Genomic DNA, 20,601 nt, shown 5'->3' on the forward strand with positions numbered 1-20,601 from the left:
TCTAACGCACCAGGCTCGGGTTGGCTAAAACGTCTCCCTAACTAGGTAGCTATGCTTTTAACTGTGCCCCAAAAATCATTGCTGGGAACACAATACAGTGACATATGTTGAAAGGCAAAATGGTTACAGGGATTTCCCTTCTCATGTGCGCTTGGAAAAATCTCATCTCACTCTAGTATAAAGCTAGATTTGGGTTTTATTTGTTGTTGTGGTAGCCTTTGGCTTAGATACGGCAAGATGCAAGTCCAAAAAGAACGAGAAAAGAGGATTAGGATCAAGAGAAGAGAACGCAGCACGCGCTGTTTGGAGCTGGGCAACCAACTGCGCCTGCCTGAAATTCAGACGCTCCGCCCAAGTACCCTCCCCTTCCCTCTATTGGCCTCTGCGCCCCTGAGCGCACAAACACCGCCCACAGAATTCTATTGGCCCCTAGGCGCACATACCCCGCCCTGGTACCGCCTCTTTTCCCTATTGGCCCGTCTAATCCTCAGTTCCGAGAAAAGCGATTTTGCAAACTTGACTGGGGGGTTGGTTCTCTTTTAAATAGAAAATTTACAAGTGTTTTCAGAGTTCCAATTAGTGCTGCTCCGAGATTTCCAATCACAATTGGTATTAACATTGATTCTGGCTTCCAAAAAAAGTCTTTTCACTGCAGTTTGTGAAAAGGCCGCAGACGCCCCACCCCGGCACCTCCCCCTCTCAATCGGACCTCCCGATCATTTAAAGCCGCAGCCTGAATGTACACGTCATCTTTTGCAGCAAGGCTACGTAGACTTGGGTTTATCTGCGTAACTTAAGTCCTAGCCTAGAGCAATCGATAGCCTAGTTGGTGGATGGGAGGGCTGAGATGAAATTAATCGAGTACTGATAAGGTTGATAGGCTGAGGTGTGATTGCACTCCTGGTCCTAGATTGAGATAACAGGGAGCTCTTATGTGCAGTAGCTTGCAGGTATGATCTGTCCCCCCCCCCTTCTCTAGTCAGATGCTGAGGCTAGTACGGTGGAGGGAGGGAGGTACTGGGAGCAGTTTGAGGCTGGGAGAGGGTGATTTATATTTGGAGACTGGTGGAGACAGGTTTATACCTGGGGCTGGTAGGGAATTGTTAAACAAGTACTAGTCTTTCCTCCCCCCCCTATTTAGCCATGGAATTACAGTATAAATCTGTATGTCTTAGACAAATAGGAACTGTATGTGCATGGATGCATTGGAGTAAAACTAGCATTGGCACAGCCTTTCCCATTTGAGGTGGATCTGTTGGCTTACAAAAGAAGATGGAGCTAGCAAAACTGAGAGCAGGCAAGGGAGCTGAGCCAGATGGCATGCATTCAAGAGTATTAAGCAAACTTAGGAGCTCTTATACTGAAATGTGTTTAAATATGGGACTTTCCCATGCACTAAGGGGTCCTTTTATCAAGCTGCGGTAGGGGTTTAATGTGCGTAATACCGGGCATTAAACCGCCTGCCGCGCTAGCCGCTAACGCCTGCATTGAGCAGGCGTTAGCTTTATAGCCAGCCGCGGGGATTAGCGCTTGCTGAAATGTCCGACGCGCTAACCCCGCTAGCACGGCTTGATAAAAGGACACCTAAGCCTTTTTTTTATGGGGCAGTAAATTAAGTTTTCTTTTTTTTTTTTTAAGTCCACTATTTTTTCATTAGCACATGGGACTTTTAATAAATAAAATACAATCGGACCACCTTTCTTTACCAACCTCGCTACACCTTCTACCAACCTCTGTACACTCATGTCGCCCCTCTCCTTAAATCACTTCACTGGCTCCCTATCTGCCTTCGCATACAGTTCAAGCTCCTATTGCTGACCTACAAGCGTATTCATTCTGCTGCCCCTCAGTTTCTCTCCTCTCTCCTTATACACCTCCCAGAGAACTCCGTTCCTCAGATAAGCTGCTCTTAGCTCTACCCTTCTCCTCCACTGCCAATTGCAGACTTTGTTCCTTTCATCTAGCTGCCTCCAATGCCTGGAATAAATTACCCGAGTTTGTCCACCAAGCCCCTTCCCTTGTTTAAAAGCAGACTGAAAACTCACCTTTTTGATATAGCCTTCAATCCATAACCCTACTCCCCACTGCTCACCAACCTAGTCAGCAGATTAACCGTTCCCCATAACTGTATCCATGGTATCCTGCTTGTCTGTCTTGTCTGTTTAGATTGTAAGCTCTTTTGAGCAGGGACTGCCTTCTTTGTGAGTCTGTATAATACTGAATACGTCTGGTAGCGCTATAGAAATAATAATAGTATTAGTTCCTACCATCTATTTAGGAAAGTCTGAGTGCTCCAGTGTTAATTCTGCATTATCCAGTTATCTGGATAACGTTTCCATATTCATGACACAACACCTAGAAATTTTATTATTATTATTATTTTTTTTACAAAACACACGCACAGTGGCAAGCAAATTACTGTGAAATGCTTTAACATGTTGGTTTGTTTTTCTTTTTTTGCAAAAGCCTTTTGGTGCATACTATCCGTGTGTTAAGGGCTTATTACTCTCTTGTAAAAGGACCCTTCCAAGTTTTTCAAGTTTATTGTACATGTGATATACTGCAATCAGAAAACATCTATGAGGTTTACATAAAATCACTATATATAAAAAAATAATTAAAGATAGAACTACAATTTCAGTAGTAAAAGAAAGAAGAAAAAAGAAAGAAAATAAAATTATAAATGAAAACTGATTATATGCTTGTTATTTCATTGATCAAAGTCTGAGCCATCTCCTGTAACCTTAAGATTTCATTGGTTATATACATGTATGAACAGGAAAGTTTTCAGTAATGTTTTAAAGCATTCAAGATTTTGTTCTATTCGAATGTGATTTGGAAGAGCATTCCAAAGTTGAGGACCAGTAACTGCAAAAGAATAATCTCTAGTAAATGAGTAAACTATTTGTCTAATTGATGGAATTACTAAAAGATTTTGCTTTGAGGTCAAACAAGGTGTTAGGTATTTGTCCAAATATGGTGGCGATTGATTATAGCGTGTTTTAAAAACTAAAAGCATGATTTTATATATTAAACAATGTTTTATTGGTAGCTAATGCACCGATTTCAGCAATGGTGTTACATGATCAAATTTCTTTTTTCCTATTAATTTAATCGCGGTATTTTGTACAAATTGGAGACATCGCAAATCTTTTTGTCTCGATCCATAAAATAGAGAGTTGCAGTAATCTAAAGTGCTGATTACTAAAGAATGAACAAGTATGTTTATAGCTAGTGGGAGCATGAGGTGAGATATAGAATGAATGAGACGTAGTTTGAGTCCAAAATAACTCCGCAAATCTTTAGTGTTGGTGAATAGGAACTTTTGATAGTATTAATGGAGAAGGAAGCGTTTGTTCTACCTTTGTAGTGAATAGTAATGCTTTAGATTTTTGAGGGTTAAGAGAAAGGTGGTTTGTATAGAGCCACGAGGAGATCTGTTCAAGTTTTTTTTAATTAATATCCTATATCTCTTCAGTGTTTGCAATATCAGTTGGGTGAAGAAGTTGGATGTCATCTGCGTAAAAAATATTGGATTGTGCAATTGTAAGTAACAGAGACATAAAGATTTTAAATAGAATGCAGGCTAAGATTGACCCGTGAAGTACACCACATGGCAACATGTAGGTCTTTGTATATTGATCTTGTAGTTTCAGTTTATAGGTTCTATCTTGAACCATTGTAAGGCGACATTGGTAATACCAATGTCGTGTAGTCGATGTGAATTTTTTTAAGATCTCTGGTCTTTCTAATGCAGTGCTGCTTAGTCTTGCGTTTTTCCTGATGTGGTAGGTAGAAATATATTAATGAGTGATCAGTCCATGGCATGGCTGATATCGAAACAGATGTAATTGTCTGACCCAAGATACTAAAATTAAGTGTTTCAATAGGGGTGGTAGAGTAGTTGGTTGAGATGTAATTTTTAAATTTTTTGAAATATGGGAAGTTTCAAGTGAGAGGTATCCTGGAGGACATGCTTAAGTTAGGTATGCTTGTTCGTTAGGTAGAAGCCAGGTTTCTGTAAGACATGGTAAGTCAAAGTTTTTCGATAGAATTAAATCTTTCTCTAAATGATGTATATTACGAATAGAACATACATTAATTAATCCAACAGAAAGAGGAGAAGCAGTATTGGTAACAATCTTGTTAGCTAACTGAATCGGGGTAAGATATCTTACCTTGGGAATTGGGTATGATCTTTGGCGATGAGGATTTTGGTGAATTCGACTTCCCCGTATAACTGGAACTGGCGCTAGGAGGCACATAGATAAAGAGTAATGTTGAAAAGAAAGAGGAATAAAGAATCTGATTACGAGGCAAAGAACATATGAACATATTGAATGAGAATAGGGTACGCACTTGTTACCTGCTCCTTTGGCAGTGGTTTCACATCAAAATGAAAACCAAAATTTTAAAAATCCCATTTCATTTTGAAAACAAGTGGGAGAAAATATAGGAAATGTTCCAAACAAAATGATATTTCTAATTTATTTGCTTGATGATATAGCAAAATATTTTAAAAACAAGGAACTCGGAGAATGTTGATTCTAACCTAGTATCACTGGACAAGAGGTTAACATCAACTGAATTACAGGTCTCCACATTGCTGGTTACTGTGGATGGGCAGTTTAGATGAGCCATTTGGCCTTTATCTGCTGTCATGTTTCTATGTGTTATCCACTCTAAGTTAGAATTTATGGGAACTATATCACGATCAAAAAATCTCCATTTTGTTAATTTTCCTAAGACCCACCTAATATCAGCCGAAATTCTTCTTAGAAAATATTTCAAGGAGGTCTTGGGTTTAACAAATGCGGAGACTTTTCATATATCAAATTATCATATTCCACAAAAGAAAAAGGTAACATCTGACCAGGGAACCCCCTGTTGATATCTACTGATATCGATCTAACACACTTTCTGGAGGATTCCCAAGATATTATAACAAGGTCTACTCTCCTGATCTCTTGTCTTAGTGAATTGGATAAAAATTTGTTAATGAGATTATATTTTAAAAACAGATCGATGAAGTTTTGTGGTGACATAGGGTTAATGTTTCCAGAGCCATCCAGTATGGAAGGAAAGAGTTTCTTCAGTTAAAATCTCGGGTGTTAGCTCTGGATGCAAATTTCTTTTTAAAATTTCCTTGCAATTGTATTGTTAAATTGCAGGAAAAACAGTTTATATTTTGGGATCCAATGCACTTGCAACAATTCTTAAGTCTACGAGAGTCAAAGTGAAATATTGCACTAATGATAGTTTAGCTTGGGATATTTTTTGATTTTGTTTATCCTTATTGTTTACTGTTCTGTATGGACTGTATTGTAAAAAAAATTATAAATAAAAACAAAAATACAAGATACAGTACTATTTTTTTTTTTGGGGGGGGGGGAAGGAAAACCCACAAGTTCCACATCATATCTTTTGTTTTCAATATTGTACCTAATGGTTGAAAACCATGCTTAGGAATGTAAGGGTCTGTCCATCCCTCTGTCTATCCCTTATCTCCATTTCCCTGCCCAACTGATCTTGTCTGATAGTTCAGCCTTAAATGACTGGGCTGTTCTCTTCAGATAGTAGTTGACTATTTTCTGGAGACTTGCTAGAAAGAGCCGAGTTTGCAAAGTTTTTTCTTGTTTTGGCATGTGATTAGGTAGCACACATAGAGCTCCAAAGATGGGTTTTGGATTGAGGAGATTTGATGCTTGTCCTGTTGCTGTCCTTTGCTCCAGCCTGCCTCTGGAATTTGTAATGGCCTGCAGGAGAACAGTTTTACACACATAACTCCATTTCCATTTTGCCTATCCCCTTACGAAAAAAAGATTTTCAGTACAGTAACAACGAAACCATCTCTGCACAGGCATGCAATGCCTTTGCCCTGGCTTCATCCACCTTGCCCCTCCTTGTGTTAAAATCAAAGGTTCATTAAAGGAAGATCAAGTCCTCCTACTACAGAAGAGATGGGATTTATGGAGGGGATGACTTTGAAGGCTCTTTCTCTCCCCTGAGTGAGCATTGCTCCTGTCCCCTGGGTCTTAGGTCTTTGCTTTCATGGACTGGGCCACCATCTGGCACAGGGTGTAGGTCCTTGAAAAATCACTTTTTTATGCTTCTGATTCCCATAGGAACATGGGAGCCTCTCAGAATTGCCCAGGATTTGTAAAGGGGGGGGTATTAGATGATTACCTGTGTCCCATTTGTTTTCTTCCTGTGCTTTCAAATAATTGCTTCCTCTGAGTTCTTAATGCTGGTCCCCTGGGGTTAGTAGTAATGCCTTTGTTCACTGAAAACACTTGGCAGGATATGCATCAGTGGTCAGGATGGCTAATGTTAAAAATTAAGCCAGGATTTAAACAGAGAAAAAATATTGTCATACAAATACATTGCATTCAAGTTGTGAACACACCATCTGCTCATTCCATCTCCTAAAGTAATAGAGTAAGACAAGGTACAAGGAAAACAACCAAGATCGTTCAGGATATGGAAAAACTTATATTTGAGGGGAAACTTAAAAAAAAAAATAGAGCTCCTCAATTTTGAAAAGGGATGAGATGCACAGTGGTATATGGAACGATTTGGAGGAAGTCCATGGGAACTGTAAACTGTGTCTCATAATACCGTACAGGAATTGGGAGGGCAGTGAATCTGTTCAGCAATGGGTTTTATGCAAACCGGCAGGAAGTACATCTCTCTGTAATGGAGGCTAGATCAATCAGGGACTGTCACAGGCTTTTTGAAAATATACTTGTCCACTTCCACTAGTGAGCTGTTTCTGAATGCTGGCAAGTGGGTGGAGCAAGGCTAAAGAATTCCTATGTTGGCTAAGAGAAGAAAATGCAGTGGATCCATCAACAGAAAGCACCCTCCCCACTGAAAATAGCATGCCAGGAGAAGATACCCCAGTTGGGGGCCTGGGAGGTGACAGAGATATCTTCAGTTCCAATTAATGCAGGGAGATGGCAATCAGGGAAAGAGAATAACAAGTCGCACCAATAAAAGAATATACAACATGACACTGCAGAACTGTCCAAGAGGTGCTGGCATACCTGGCCTTATGGAGGGTGTTTTTGCAGTTGCCTCTGGTCTCTCAGAATGGGATGGGGGGAGGGGACAGGGAGGGGGTAGTGTGACTGCGGTGTGTTTTTAAGTTGTTGCTAATTGCCTCCAATAATTGATGGCACTTAATCCTTGGTGCTGATTGGCTTATTACTTAATTAAATTGCATGCATAAATTGGCCCCCCATGGACCGCTACAAATGCAGGCTTTTCCAAATTATGACCATGCAAATGGTAACTCGCAATTGGAAAAATTGCGACTGCCGTAATTTTCCTTTTTGGTGGGCAAGTTTATGTTTGGGCTACAGCTATGAAAAGATGAATGCTGATATGTTGGGGCATAGCAATTTATTTAAATTGGTTTGGGGCCCCTTGACATCCTTTGTTAGTTCATTATAGTTGTCTTTTGTTTTAATTTTTGTTTATTTTTATACACATCCAGGACAGGGTGGGTGGGTGGGGGGATTTTTGGTTTATTCTTTGATTAAATATGTTGGATGGGAGGGGAGGGATATTTTTCTTCTGCATTGTTATTTATTGGATATAAGTGCTTATTTTGATTATTAATGTCTGTATAATTCCTGTCTCTCTTCAACATCCGTCATCAAGAATACACCTTTATGTGTTCTATTGGTTCTTCTTTCACTTCAGATATACATAATGATTTTTAATGGACCTCAGAACCACCCGCCTCCAACCGTTATTAGTAAAATTCTAAACGGGGAGCTCTTGGGTGTATATCTCCTCACTGGTCCCAATTTTTGATATATTTAATAAAATTTTTTAACTAAACTAAACTAGTGAAGGGTATGGAGAAACTGGAATATGAGGATCGACTTAAAACACTGGGATTGTTCTCCCTTGAGAAGAGGAGACTGCGTGGGGATATGATCGAAACCTTCAAAATACTGAAAGGAATCGACAAAATAGAGCAGAAAAAACTATTTACATTGTCCAATTTGACACGGACAAGAGGACATGAAATGAAGCTAAGGGGGGGCAAGTTCAGGACTAATATCAGGAAGTTCTGCTTCACACAGAGAGTGGTTGACATCTGGAATACTCTCCCAGGGGAGATTATTGCGGAATCGACAGTCCTAGGCTTCAAAAGCAAACTAGATGCATATCTCCTTGAGAGAGGCATATAAAGATATGGTTGGCTATAAAATAAGCCAGGTGTATACCTGGCAGGGCCTCCGCGTGTGCGGATCGCCGGACTTGATGGACCGAAGGTCTGATCCGGAGATGGCGCTTCTTATGTTCTTATGTACTTAAGTATGTACTTATCTTATCGAGTAATACAGCAGTAGGACCCTGTATTACTTAAGTATGTACTTATCTTATCGAATAATATAGCGGTAGGACCCGACATGTTTCGCATCCGCTTCGTCAGGGATCCATGCGTAACCGCTAACATCCACCCCGCTCTAAATTTAATCCTATAATTCCTGGTACTTTGTATTCGTTTTGGAAAAATTAATAAAGATTACAATTTATAATGTATTCTTCTTCTCAGAAATATGTTTTCTTTGAGCCTCTCCAGCTGACGGCCTTTCTGTCATTGTCTCGCCTGGAAAAAGAAAAAAGATAAGATCTAGCCCTAGATTAAATGTTGGTTTTTTGTTTTTTTTTTTGGAGGGGGGAACCTTGAGTACAGCTTAGTTGTAGCATTCTTCTAGTTTTTTTTTGTTATTAAATCACCCTTGTTACATCTAGATCTTCTAATTGTGGACTTGAGTTTAAAATTTAAGTAATTTAATGTAGTTCTTGATTCTAATTGGAAAATATGGATATGTATTATTTTTTATATTCTTGATTTAAATACGATATATATGATGTATATGGTTATATATCCTCAACTTAAATTTTACTTTCTGTACAAGTTTATACTTGATAAATAATTATAAAATGATAAATTTAAAAAAAAAAAAGATTACAAAAAAAACCCAAAACATCGCATTCATAAATTGGTTGTGTCCGAATTTTGCATGTGTTTAAACACCTATATTTATCAATTGAACATGTCAATATTATGTTCAAAATCAAAAATCCAAAGGAACGTGCATAGATATGAAAACCTAAGTGTTGTGAAATGCAGTTTTTCCAACAGAGTAAAAAAACTGCAAAGAAATTCAGATGTCAAGTCAATTGAAAGACATCTATATTTTAGGGTTTATTGGATAATATCATTGGTCAAAAACCTTAGTCGTTTTTTAATCACTGAAAATTATATTTGCTTAAATTTCAATGTATTCTTGTGATATCTAATCTAATCTAAGGCTTGGCTTTATATACCGAGACATCATTCCAAGAAAGCTCGACTCGGTTTACAATAGTTAACTTAACAAATAAAAACCATAAAGAATAAGACTAAGTTTCGGGAGATTAATTTTCAAAGTGTTTAGCAAATAAAATGGTTTTTAAAGATTTACGAAAAAGTTGAAATGAACCAGAACTCCTTAAAAGGAGTGGAAGATCATTTCAAAGTTGAGAAAACTTAAAAATCAGAGATTGACTAAAAATCTTGACTCCTTTAATCCCTTTCATGGAAGGAAGAGATAATTTAAATTGTTGATTACCTCTTGCAAAGGAGAATCTGTAAACGTTCCAAGATAAAGGAAGAAGAGTAAAGGGGAAAGGGTAAAACGCGGACCTCACGGACCTGACGGATCTAAAACTGCACGTCCTTAAAAATCTGAGGTCCGTGTCCGTGCCACTCGTAGTTTCTGTCTCTGACAGACCTCTATGGCATTTTAGCGCTGACGGATCCTAATACTTTTCCCTCCCTATGCTGAGATGGATCCGTCAGGGCTAAAATGTCTTAGAGGTCTGTCAGAGACAGAAACTATGAGTGGTATGGACACAGACCTCAGATTTTTAAGGACGTGCAACTTCAGATCCACGAGGTCCGTGTTTTACCCCTTCCCGGAGTAAAGATACCACGCCTTAAATGCTCTAAGCATACAGCGTGATTCAGAGACCTAAAAAGCCTCTGGATACATCTAAAAACCCATTTCGATTATCGGCACTTGGACGGACCTGTCTTTTAGGTCGTCTAAGTGCCTATTTGGCGGGTTTTTAGACATATTTTTGTTTTGATTATGAGCCCCTTGGTGTTTTCCTCTAGAATAAAATTTTTCCCCTTTTTAAGAAAAAATTGTATTCTCTCGGTTGGTGCATTGCAATAATTAAAATGTGTAAATATAAAATGGAAAAAAAATCACCCAAATGGGGCCAACCACTTAACTGTTTCATGCTGTTGAAGATGTCTGGTTAGCAGGTCCTATCTCAAAACTGGCTATTTTGGGGGTGTTCTGGGGGATGGAAATCTGAGCTAATGTTGGGCCAAAATGATATCGCGTGGCCCTAAGGTATCTGGGAGAAGGCCACATTTCATTCCCCCCCAAGTCTGGTGCCCTAGGCAGTTTCCTGTATTGTTTGTGTTTAATCTGGGCCTATCCTGTACAAATTGAAGATGAGAGATTTTGGACTTTAGGAGGACATAGAAAAGAGATGTGTTTATCTAGGAGAAGAAAAATAAGAGATTGGAAATGTGTTTAGGATAGAGTCAAGAAAAAAGCAATTACCTAATACAGTAATAGGATTTTCTGCTAATAAGAACCTCAGACTTATTCAGGGACAGGAAACGGAGATGGAGGTTATGAAATGTTGGATTGCCGAGATTACACGCATCACGAGCGAAAGCTGAGGCTGAAGAGAAAGTGGTGGAAAAACAAAGACACAACAGAGAAGGGAGCCAGAAAAAAAAAATGGCCTTTGTATTTGATATCCCCAATTACCAGGTACAAAGAGAAGGCACCTCCGGAACAGGGAGTGGGGGTAGGGCGGAGGTTGGCTGATTTACACCCATCTCAATCCTGACTGTGTTCTTTTCACTCCTTTAAGATTTCCTTTTCCTGCTCATTAAGGATTTAAGCCTACAATGTATGGAGGTTCACAAGCCTTTGGACGGATGTAGTTCTGAGAAAGATGCCAGAGGCCTCCAAACACAGGCTTTGTGGGCATTTCTGGTTTCAGGATATGGGTTTCTGCTCTGGCAGTTATGTCTACGGCTGTATTAAAGTGAATAGTGTAAAGGGTCAACTCAAGAGTGCTGCAGACGGTCAGGTTAATTTTGGGGTAAAGAAATATGACCCTATAACACCGTCTTATCGGAAGCTACATTGGTTGCTGATGGAAGCCCGTGTGAAGTTTAAATGTGGTTGCTTTTGTTTTAAGGTTCTGTTTGGTCTTACTCCCAAATATCTAGTTGACCTTTTTTTCTTTGCGACTAAGTTCTTTTTCACCCAGAGGGTGGTGGATACATGGAATGCGCTTCCGGAGGCTGTGATAGGCAGGAGCATGTTACAGGGCTTCAAAGAAGGTTTGGATAGGTTCCTAGAGGACAAAGGGATTGAGGGGTACAGCTAGGAGTAGAGGTAGGTTACAGGGATAGGAGTAGAGGTAGGTTATAGAAATAGTCAGGGACCACTGCTCAGGCAATAGGCCTGATGGGCCGCCGGGCGAGATGGACCTCTGGTCTGCCTCAGCGGAGGCAACTTCTTATGTTCTTAATAAACACAGAAATTTTGTTTTTCTGCCTAATAAAACAGATTTGAACATAAAAAATACCATCAACACCTTTTGTCATATTGGGAGGCATTATGGGGCACGGGTTTGGAACATTTGATCATGCCCTCCAATTTCTATGTGGAATTTAGGAGACATCTAAAAGCATATTTGTTCTCTAAATATTTGGGTAATTAAGTTTGCATACACATGGATGTCATAATTTTAGAAATTTATTTTGTTTGGGTTTTTAAAAATCATCTGGTCATTTAATTTTCTTTCTATTCAACTGTGTTTTGTAATATTTTGTTAACCGCATAGAACTTTACGGTCCTGCGGTATATAAGCCGATTGTTATATTATGGGAACTGGGAGGCATTGGCAAGCAATGGATAAATTTATCTTTATTTATTTTAATATTTATAGAGGAGAGGAGGGACAGGGGAGATATGATACAGACATTTCAATACTTGAAAGGTATTAATATAGAAACAAATCTTTGGGTTGAAAAAATGGGAGCATATTACACCATATTATTTGAAACTCCACTGGCTGCCGATTGAGGCCAGAGTTTTGTTGAAGTTTGGCTGCATTTGTTACAAATCAATTTTTGGTTTTGTCACCTGGATACCTTGCTTTCCATTTTTCTTTGAACCACCCGAATAGGGTCAGACGCAGAGTTTGTCTGTTTACATTTCCTTCCGCTAAACTATGTCGTTACAAAAGATTTCTGGAGAGAACTCTTTCTTTTCAAGCTGCCAAATTGAATGATTGGTTCGGTAAAATTATGCTAGGATCCTCTTCTTATCTTGATTTTAGAAAACTATTGAAGACCCAACTGTTTGAAAAATTTGTTTCCTAACTGGTTGTTTCGTTTAATAATTCTATGCTTCCGTCATGCAATGTATCTTCTTTTAAATCATATTTTCTACTGTAGGACCAATTCTTATTTATTGTATTTTGTTTTGAATTGTTTTTTTTCCTTTTAAAATTACTCTCCATTGTATGACTTGTGCTTATTTGTTGTAAACTGCCTAGAACCATTTTTTGTTTAGGCGGCATATAAAAATACAATTATTATTATTATTATTATTAATGAGGTTGCAGGGTGACAGTTGCCAGTTGGCTAAGACGTATTAAGTTTGTTTTTTTAGCAAATTGATACTAGCATTTTATAGACACTGTTCCATCTAGTTGGAACAGCCTTTAGAGAATGAGATGGGGGAAAATGTTTGTCCCCCTCATCTTGGACTCTACCTGTCTCCGTCCCCGCCACATGGTTAACTGTGGGTACCCATTCCCGTGCTATTGACAGAGCTGTGCATATGGGTTCTTTCAGTAATGGAATAGTGAAGGTATCTACAGGGTACTACGTTGTGTGGGAGAAATATTCTCCTGAAGAGTCAACAGAAGTCTCCCCTTTCTGATCCCATCAGTGACGTTTAGAAGAGCTTAAGGCTGGTGGGGGGGAGGTCGCACAGAAAGATTTGTGCCGGTGGCAGGTGGAACTTTTCCACGGGTTGGTTTTTTTTTGTTTTTTTTCCCCTCGTTGCTCAGATCAGCAGCTGGCTGCCAGCAGTTTTCCCCTCTGCTCTCTCACAGTGATCATTTGTTGAGGTCAGCAATAAATATGAGAGCCGCCTGCCTTTCCCGCTTACCCAAGAGAGAGGAGAAGACCTTACAGGGAAGCTAGGATGGATCACTATGATGACTATGCTTTGTGAACACATTGAGGACCTGGAGCTGCTCAGACGAATTCACCACAGGTAGTGCATGGAGAGTGCCAGAGGCTGTGAGAGCCATAGAACCTTTTATTTAGGTTACCATGCTTCACCCAAGCCAGGGCAGAGAGTGCTGCTCCTGCAAGCCTCTGCCTGTCCTCCACCCTCCTCCATTAATGTTCTTTTAATATATACAATTGTAGTTCTACCCATTCTCTCCTTATGTGTCCGTTAGTCTGTATGATTTTATTTATTAGTTTTTATGATAATGTATCTAATTTTAATTAATCTATTATATATATTTTTATCTGTAAATCGCTTAGCAAATTAAATTAAGCGATCCAACAAGTCAAAAATAAACTTGAAACTTGAGCATCTTTCCAGAAGGCTGCAAAAGGAGATGAGTGAGTGACTTCTGTTCCAGTTTCCGTAGTCTTTCTCTCTACGTACCATACTCTATCTGTTTTATTAACCCCTGTCTTTTTGTCTCAGCGCAAATGCATGTGACCATCTCTGGGAAAACATGACTAAAGTCGCAGATTGAAAATTCATTTTCTAAGTAATACATTTTTTTTTTTTTGTAATTCTCTCGATGGGAACTTCTTCGTACATAATTTGTCTTGAAATCCACTGGGGGGGGGGGGGGAAAGCAAAATATAAGAATAGAATGTTAAGAATGGCCGGTTTTCATACTATGAGTCCAACTCAAAATTGAGTCAATGAGTTCCCGTTGTAGGGGTCTTTTTACTAAAGCCTTATGTGCGTCTCTCCCACACGCTAAAGGCCACTTGTGCCATGGCCAGAAAATGGCTGACTTTTTTTTCCATTTTCACAATTAATGTGCGAGCCCTTACCAACATCTTTTTTTATATATGCTAACCCTGTGCTTATCAATTAGCGTGCGGCAATGCCTCACTTGTTAACTGAATAGCGCTGTCGGGCCCATTCTCCACCCCCAAATATACCTCCTTAGTGAAAATTAATACAAATATTTTTAGTGCATGGTGTGTGTGCACTGAGAGGTAAATTTACCACGATAAGCCTTACCTCTTAGAAAATGACACAGGGACAGAATTTGTCCCTGTCCCCACAGTTAACTTCAGGAAACCATCCCATCCCAGTGTCATTGAAGAATGCTGGAATAGAAGGACTAAGGTTGAGATAGACACTAAAGAATGACACTCTGTGGTATCCAGAGCTGATAATGTGATGTCATAATGCTTTATTCCACCAATAAGAGCCAATCTCTTCCATGATGTCACAATGGCTTGACTGTCCTATACTTGGCTCACATAAGAATCTCTTGAATGGGCCCAACCACTGACCCTCAAGCCTTGCATTGAAGGATGCTGGTGTAGAAGGACTGAGGTTGAGATAGACACTAAAGAATGACAGTCTCAGATATCCAGAGCAGATAGTGATGTCATAATGTCTCATTCCACCAGTGCCTAAGAGCCAACCTCATTAGTGATGTCACAATGGCTTCATTGTCCTATACTTGACTCACATAAGAATCAGAGTATGAATGGGCCCAGCCACTGACCCTCAAGCCTTGCATTGAAGAATGCTGGTGTAGAAGGACTGAGGTTGAGATGGACACTAAAGAATGACACGGGACGGTTTCCTGTGGTTATCCACAAGGACAGGGAGGAGTCTGTGTAATAAAAATGAGCTCAGTGGAGACGGTGGAGATAAATACTATATTTGAATGCAAAAAAGGATGGTACAAGCACAGAGGACTCTGAGGGGGAGGAAGGGATTGGTCTGGATGAGCAGACAAGATGGGATATATGGAATTTATCTGTCGCTGTTTACCTATATATTGGTGGTTTATTGATGCATTTATTGTGATTGGTTTGATTTACCGTCTTTCATAACCATATCAAAGCAGTTTAATGCATTCAATTATAGCCGAACAAATTCCATTAAAAATGACACACTAGCTGTAACAACAAATGTAAAACAAGTGATGTGTGCGTTTATTAGGGAAATGACAGTAATTGTACAACAATGTTCACCCAATAAACAATGAGTTAATAGCACACATTAGGGAGGGAAAATAAGACCGTAAAATAATAATTCAGCTAAAAGCATTCTTTAAACCCTATCTTAAAATGTTTATAAGAAGATTCTATCACTGCTACTTATTTTTGTAGCACTGCTAGACATATGCAGCACGGTATATTAGAACATTCAAAACACAGTCCCTGCTCAGTAGAGCTTACAATCTACTCAAGTTGCAGGGGAAGAGAGTTCCACAAAGTGAGAGCTAAATAATTCAAGGACTCCTTTTATTAAGGTGCATTAACCGCTAAACGCTGAGGTGCTCATATAATATAATGGATGCCTTAGCATTTATAAACATATATAAATATGACGGCAGATAAAGGCCAAAGGGCCCATCTGCAGCATTCACTATCTCTCCTCCTCTCCCTATTGGCTAAGGCTCTTAATATTTGAATCTCCTCTTCCTATAGGCTAAGGCTCTTTACAGCTGCATTGTGATGTCATAGAACTTTATGGTTATAGAAACATTGTAACATGACGGCAGATAAAGGCCAAATGGCCCATCCAGCAGCATCCAATATCTCCTCCTCTGCCTATTGGCTAAGGCTCTTAACATTTGCATCTCCTCTCCCTACAGGCTAAGACTCTTTACAGCTGCTTTGTGATATCATAGAACTATTAAAGAAACATAGAAACATGATGGCAGATAAAGGCCAAATGGCCCATCCAGTCTGCCCATCTGCAGTAACCAACCATTCTCTCTTTCTCTCTCCGAGAGATCCTATGTGCCTATCCCAGGCCCTTTTGAATTCAGACACAGTCTCTGTCTCCACCACCTCTTCCGGGAGATTGTTCCATGCATCGACCACCCTTTCTGTAAAAAAGTATGTCCTCAGATTACGCCGGAGCCTATCACCTCTGAACTTCATCCTAGGCCCTCTCCTTGCAGAGTTTCCTAATCTTTAGCATGCACTAAATCGGTTAGCACACCTTAATAAGAGTGCGTTTTGATGTGAAAAGTCCAGCTACACTTTAGTGTGGTGGGAAACCACCAACAAGTTCTGCTGTAGTGATCATAGAAGCCTAGATGGCTAGTAAGATATAAGAAGGGCCTGTAAATAATCTGGAACTCCTGAATAAAATGCCCTCTCGTCTTAAGTTAATATTGTCCTTAATTAATGTCTCAGTGATTTGCTTGGAGACTTTTAATTCTTGGTGGACATTCTGTACTGAAGTCTTAGAGTCCTCAATTTCAATCTTTAAATTTTTAATCTCAGTTTCATGATCATTAAATTTCCTTTCCAGTTGTTGTAATTGCGGATTTATAGATCTTGCCAAATTAGCTACAAGATCCCACAGAGAATCCAATGTTACCTCCTGGGGCTTCTCAATTTGAACAGAGTGTAATTTTAATTGAGTTAGCTCACCCTCTGGCAACATATCTCGTCGAACGTCCTGTCGAGTTCGTTTGTCCCCCTCCGCTTCCTCCTCAGTCTTCACGCTCAGGTTCCTCTGCTCTGGCAAGGAATCCGGCAGGAGGTGAACTCCGACTTCCGGAAGTACCTCCGCTCGCGTGGAACTGGTGGACTGAGGGCGTGGGGGAGGTGCTCTCACATCGGGGCTCAACGATGTCTCCAACCCTATGGAGAACGGCACAGGTTCGCCTCCACCGTGCGTCTCTTGCAGGGGACTCCCCGATGATATCGGCGTGCCCTGCATTCTCCTCACTAGCTCCTCGATGTTGCCGAAGACGGCTGTTCTGGAGCGCTGCGAGGCTCCAGCAGCGCTACATCCCCTCCTCTTCGGCATTGCTCTGGGCAAGTAAAAAATACCGAAGTAAGTGAATTCGAGGAAGCTTCAGGGAGAGTGTAGCTCAGACAACCTTGCATGCGGCCATCTTGGATCTCTCCGCCCTCTCGTCTTAACATTCAAATTTTAAAGTTCAAGTTGAAAAAAAAAAAAAAAGCTCCTTCAAGAGTGGTGTAACGTGGTCACAGGTCCTTATATTGTACAATAATTTAGTATGCAATACAGCGGGAAAATCTAGATAAATCCTGTACCATTCCTTTGGCTCAGCGGTGCCTTCTGGTTTTCCGTATTTACTGTAATCATTTTGGGCTCCTTTTGCTAAGGTGCGCTAGCGGTTTTACCCCGCGCGCTAGACGCTAACGCCTCCATAGAGCTTGCATTAGTATTTTTCATTTAGCGCGCGCTAAAAACGCTAGCGCACGTTATTAAAATGAGCCCTTTTTTATCGACATGGGGCGCGCGCACTGTTGGCACTTTTTGAATCCTCGCTGAGGGGGCATGAAAGTAAACACGGCCTCTGCCAAATCGAAAGCGGAGGCTTCTATGGTGACAACAGGCCCCGCCGGGGCGAACCTGAAAAAAGAAAGAAATCAAGGAAAAAATACGCGAGCGGGAAGGCAAGAGAAAATTTTTCAACGGCCGTTGGAAAAAAACGCGTCTTCTTAGCTCCGCAGAAACTAAGAAACTGGGGACCGCGCGCCTCCGTCGGGCGGGAAGGCACTCGCGCATGCGCGGTGCGGCCTAACTAGAACTTTCTAAGTTCTTAGAGTGCAATCACTCTAAAATTGTCCATACTGGGGCTCCGTCGGTGCCGTCACCCATCAGTTAAGAATATCTGCCTGCTGTCCTTGGATAACACCTGTTATGGTAAGTAACTGTGCTATCGGGCCTTTAAAATTAAAATCCAGAAGAGAAAAGAATGGCAATTCATTGTACAAAAGATATGGAAGAAAGAAAGATAAGATAAGAAAGAGAGAGAGACTGAGAGAGGCAAAGTCATCTTGCTCCAGTCAGCTGCTTGATCCGTTCTGCGACCGCCACAGACCTGTTGGAAAAGATAAGTGTTTTTTTTTTTTTTTTTTAGGGCTGTCTTTCTCTTGCTCCCCACTAGTGGAACTCCTTCCAGGTGGGCGGATACGAGTACAGCCGAGCTTGCAAGCAGTGGGTGTGGGGCTGTTAACTGCTTACAGCCTAGGGATACAAACAGCAAAATCTGCTCCTGCATACCTGGCATTCCTGCCTGTGCATGCCTGGAGCCCCGTTCTCTGGCTTTTGGAAGAAAGGTTTCTGCACCTTTTTGGTATGGCAGTTCGGTACAGGTAAATGTGCAGGACTCTGATTTATGATACTTAGAGACGGGCTCCAATCCTGCTACTGTCATCATCAGCAAGTCACTTAACCTCCTTCTGCATCTTTAGTTGTGCAAAATGTTTAGATCATTCTCAGATGGGATCCCTTCTCAGATGGGATGCCTGATTTGTGTTTCTGTTCATCCAGGATGTCTTCCACTGTTGTCTGACTCGAATATGTATCTGCGGATGCCATTAGGCCCACTTCCTCCCCTCACACAAGAAGGCCTGATGCCCCAGCTGAAGATATAGAACAAGTGATTTCATAGTGGGGCGCTGTCCGTAGGCACTTGCCTTGTCCTCCTGTTGGTAAAGGTGCCTCTGCTTGCTTTTTGGCAGGAGGAGTGAGTAGTAGCTGGCTTGTAACTGGGCTGCTTGAGTTGGGTTCTGTGCTTGGTATTCAGTTTATGCTTTGTCTTGGTCCCATGAGGTTTTCTCCTTGGAAAGACCTTGCTCGTGCCCGTCTTGCATGAATCTCAGGCTCTGTGCCCAGGCCATGTTTTCTGTTGGGCCCGTCTCTCTGCTTTAAGAACATAAGAATTGTCATACTGGGTCAGACCGAAGGTCCATCAAGTCCAGTATCCTGTTTCTAACAGTGGCCAAACAAGGTCACAAGTACCTGGCAGAAACCCAAAGAGTAGTAACATTCTGAGATTATGATGTCATAATGCTTCATTCCACCAATGCCCAAGAGCCAACCTCATCAGTGATGTCACAATGGCTGGATTATCTTATACTTGGCTCACATAAGAATTGCCGTACGGGGACAGACCAAAGGTCCTTCATATCCTGTTTCCAACAGTGGTCAACCCAGATCACAAGAAGCAAGGAGTAAAACATATTTTATGCTAATTATCTGTGGAAAAAGTACTGGATTTCCCCAAATCATCTCGATAAAGGCCTACAGACTTTCGTTAGGAAATTATCCAAACTTTTTTTAAACCCTGCTAAGTTAACTGATTTCATCACATTCTCTGACAACGAATTTCAAAGTCTTGTACCGTGTGTCTGTACCTGCTGACTGGGTCACATGCTCTGCCAGTGTTCTTGTGTCTGCTGTCTGCCCTTCACTTTACCTTTCTTTTATTTCCTGTGAAACATTTCCTGAGAGGTCTGGAAGGTGCCTTCCCAGGAGAGGGAGGTGGGATGAAGAGGGGCAGTCTAATCCCATGAAATCACTGTCCTTCCGCAGCCCAAAAGTGAAATTCGATTCAAGGTGGGGGCTGGCAGGGGAGGGGTTCCACCTTTTCCCCTCCCTGCCTCCCCATTCAGCTTCCAAAGTCAGGAGAATGTGTCGTGTGACGACATCGTCCCGGGACACTGGAATGTTTGAAAGAAGCTAGTGTTGGACTCGTGAGAGGATTGATTGTTACAACCTAACAAAGGATCCCGCTTGGAGGCACCTGAGAAAGTGGCTTTGGGAACTCAGAGTTGGCACAAGGCAGTTGCCCCGGATTCCCTGCAGGGGAAGGAAGGTAAAGGATCCCTGGGTGAGCACCAGCTGTGGGCACACTCTGTGTACGAGGGGCCACTGAAAAATTCTCAGCCCAACCAAGAAGAGAATGACGGGGAGCCATGAAACTTCAAAGTTATCCCACACTTTTCTCGCTACCTTCATTGGTTGGCCCAGTCTGTGTTCTCCCTTTGTCTGTCTCCCTCTCTTTGGTCTGTTTCTGAAATGTCAGGTGTGTCTCTGTCCCTTTCTGTGCATGTGCTCGGGTGTGTGTGTCCCTGTGTCTCTGCTTCTGTGTGTGTTGGGAGGGTTCCTTACTGTCCCCGTCCCTCTATGTCTTTGTGTGGATGTGTGTATCTCCACCGATGTGTGTATGTATATCTCTGTTAATCTGTGTTGTTTGTGCCTCATTGCGTGTACATGTATGTTTGCGATGCCACTGCACACACACGTTTGTTTCTCTGTGTAATCCCATTTCTCTGCCCGTTGCCGTGTGTTATGAATGTGTGTGACTGCTGAACTTTTCTTTCGGTTTTGTGGTGTTTGGATATCGTTGGGAAGGAGGTCTGAAAGCTTCTTTTATCCCCTAGATGTACAAATGCTTCTACAGACAAACGTGACACCCCCCTTTAAAAGT

The 20,601-nt window shown here is 41.1% G+C and overlaps 1 protein-coding gene across 6 annotated transcripts in view; it reads left to right on the forward strand.

Annotated features, from left to right (window-relative positions):
* Positions 1–851: 851 nt before the first annotated feature.
* The window catches only part of LARGE2 (LARGE xylosyl- and glucuronyltransferase 2), a 46,690-nt gene continuing 26,940 nt past the window's right edge, over positions 852–20,601 (forward strand). For 2 of the 6 annotated variants that reach the window (XM_033928444.1, XM_033928450.1), the window contains exon 1: positions 19,628–19,986. The gene's annotated coding sequence lies outside the window, so the exon portion shown is untranslated. Of the gene's footprint in view, positions 951–18,010; positions 18,030–18,346; positions 18,482–19,627; positions 20,002–20,601 lie in introns of those variants that run through there. The other 4 variants (XM_033928445.1, XM_033928449.1, XM_033928448.1 and 1 more) reach the window with 4 other exon arrangements.

Source organism: Geotrypetes seraphini, chromosome 19 (genome assembly GCF_902459505.1).
Source record: "Geotrypetes seraphini chromosome 19, aGeoSer1.1, whole genome shotgun sequence".
Classification (NCBI taxonomy): domain Eukaryota; kingdom Metazoa; phylum Chordata; class Amphibia; order Gymnophiona; family Dermophiidae; genus Geotrypetes; species Geotrypetes seraphini.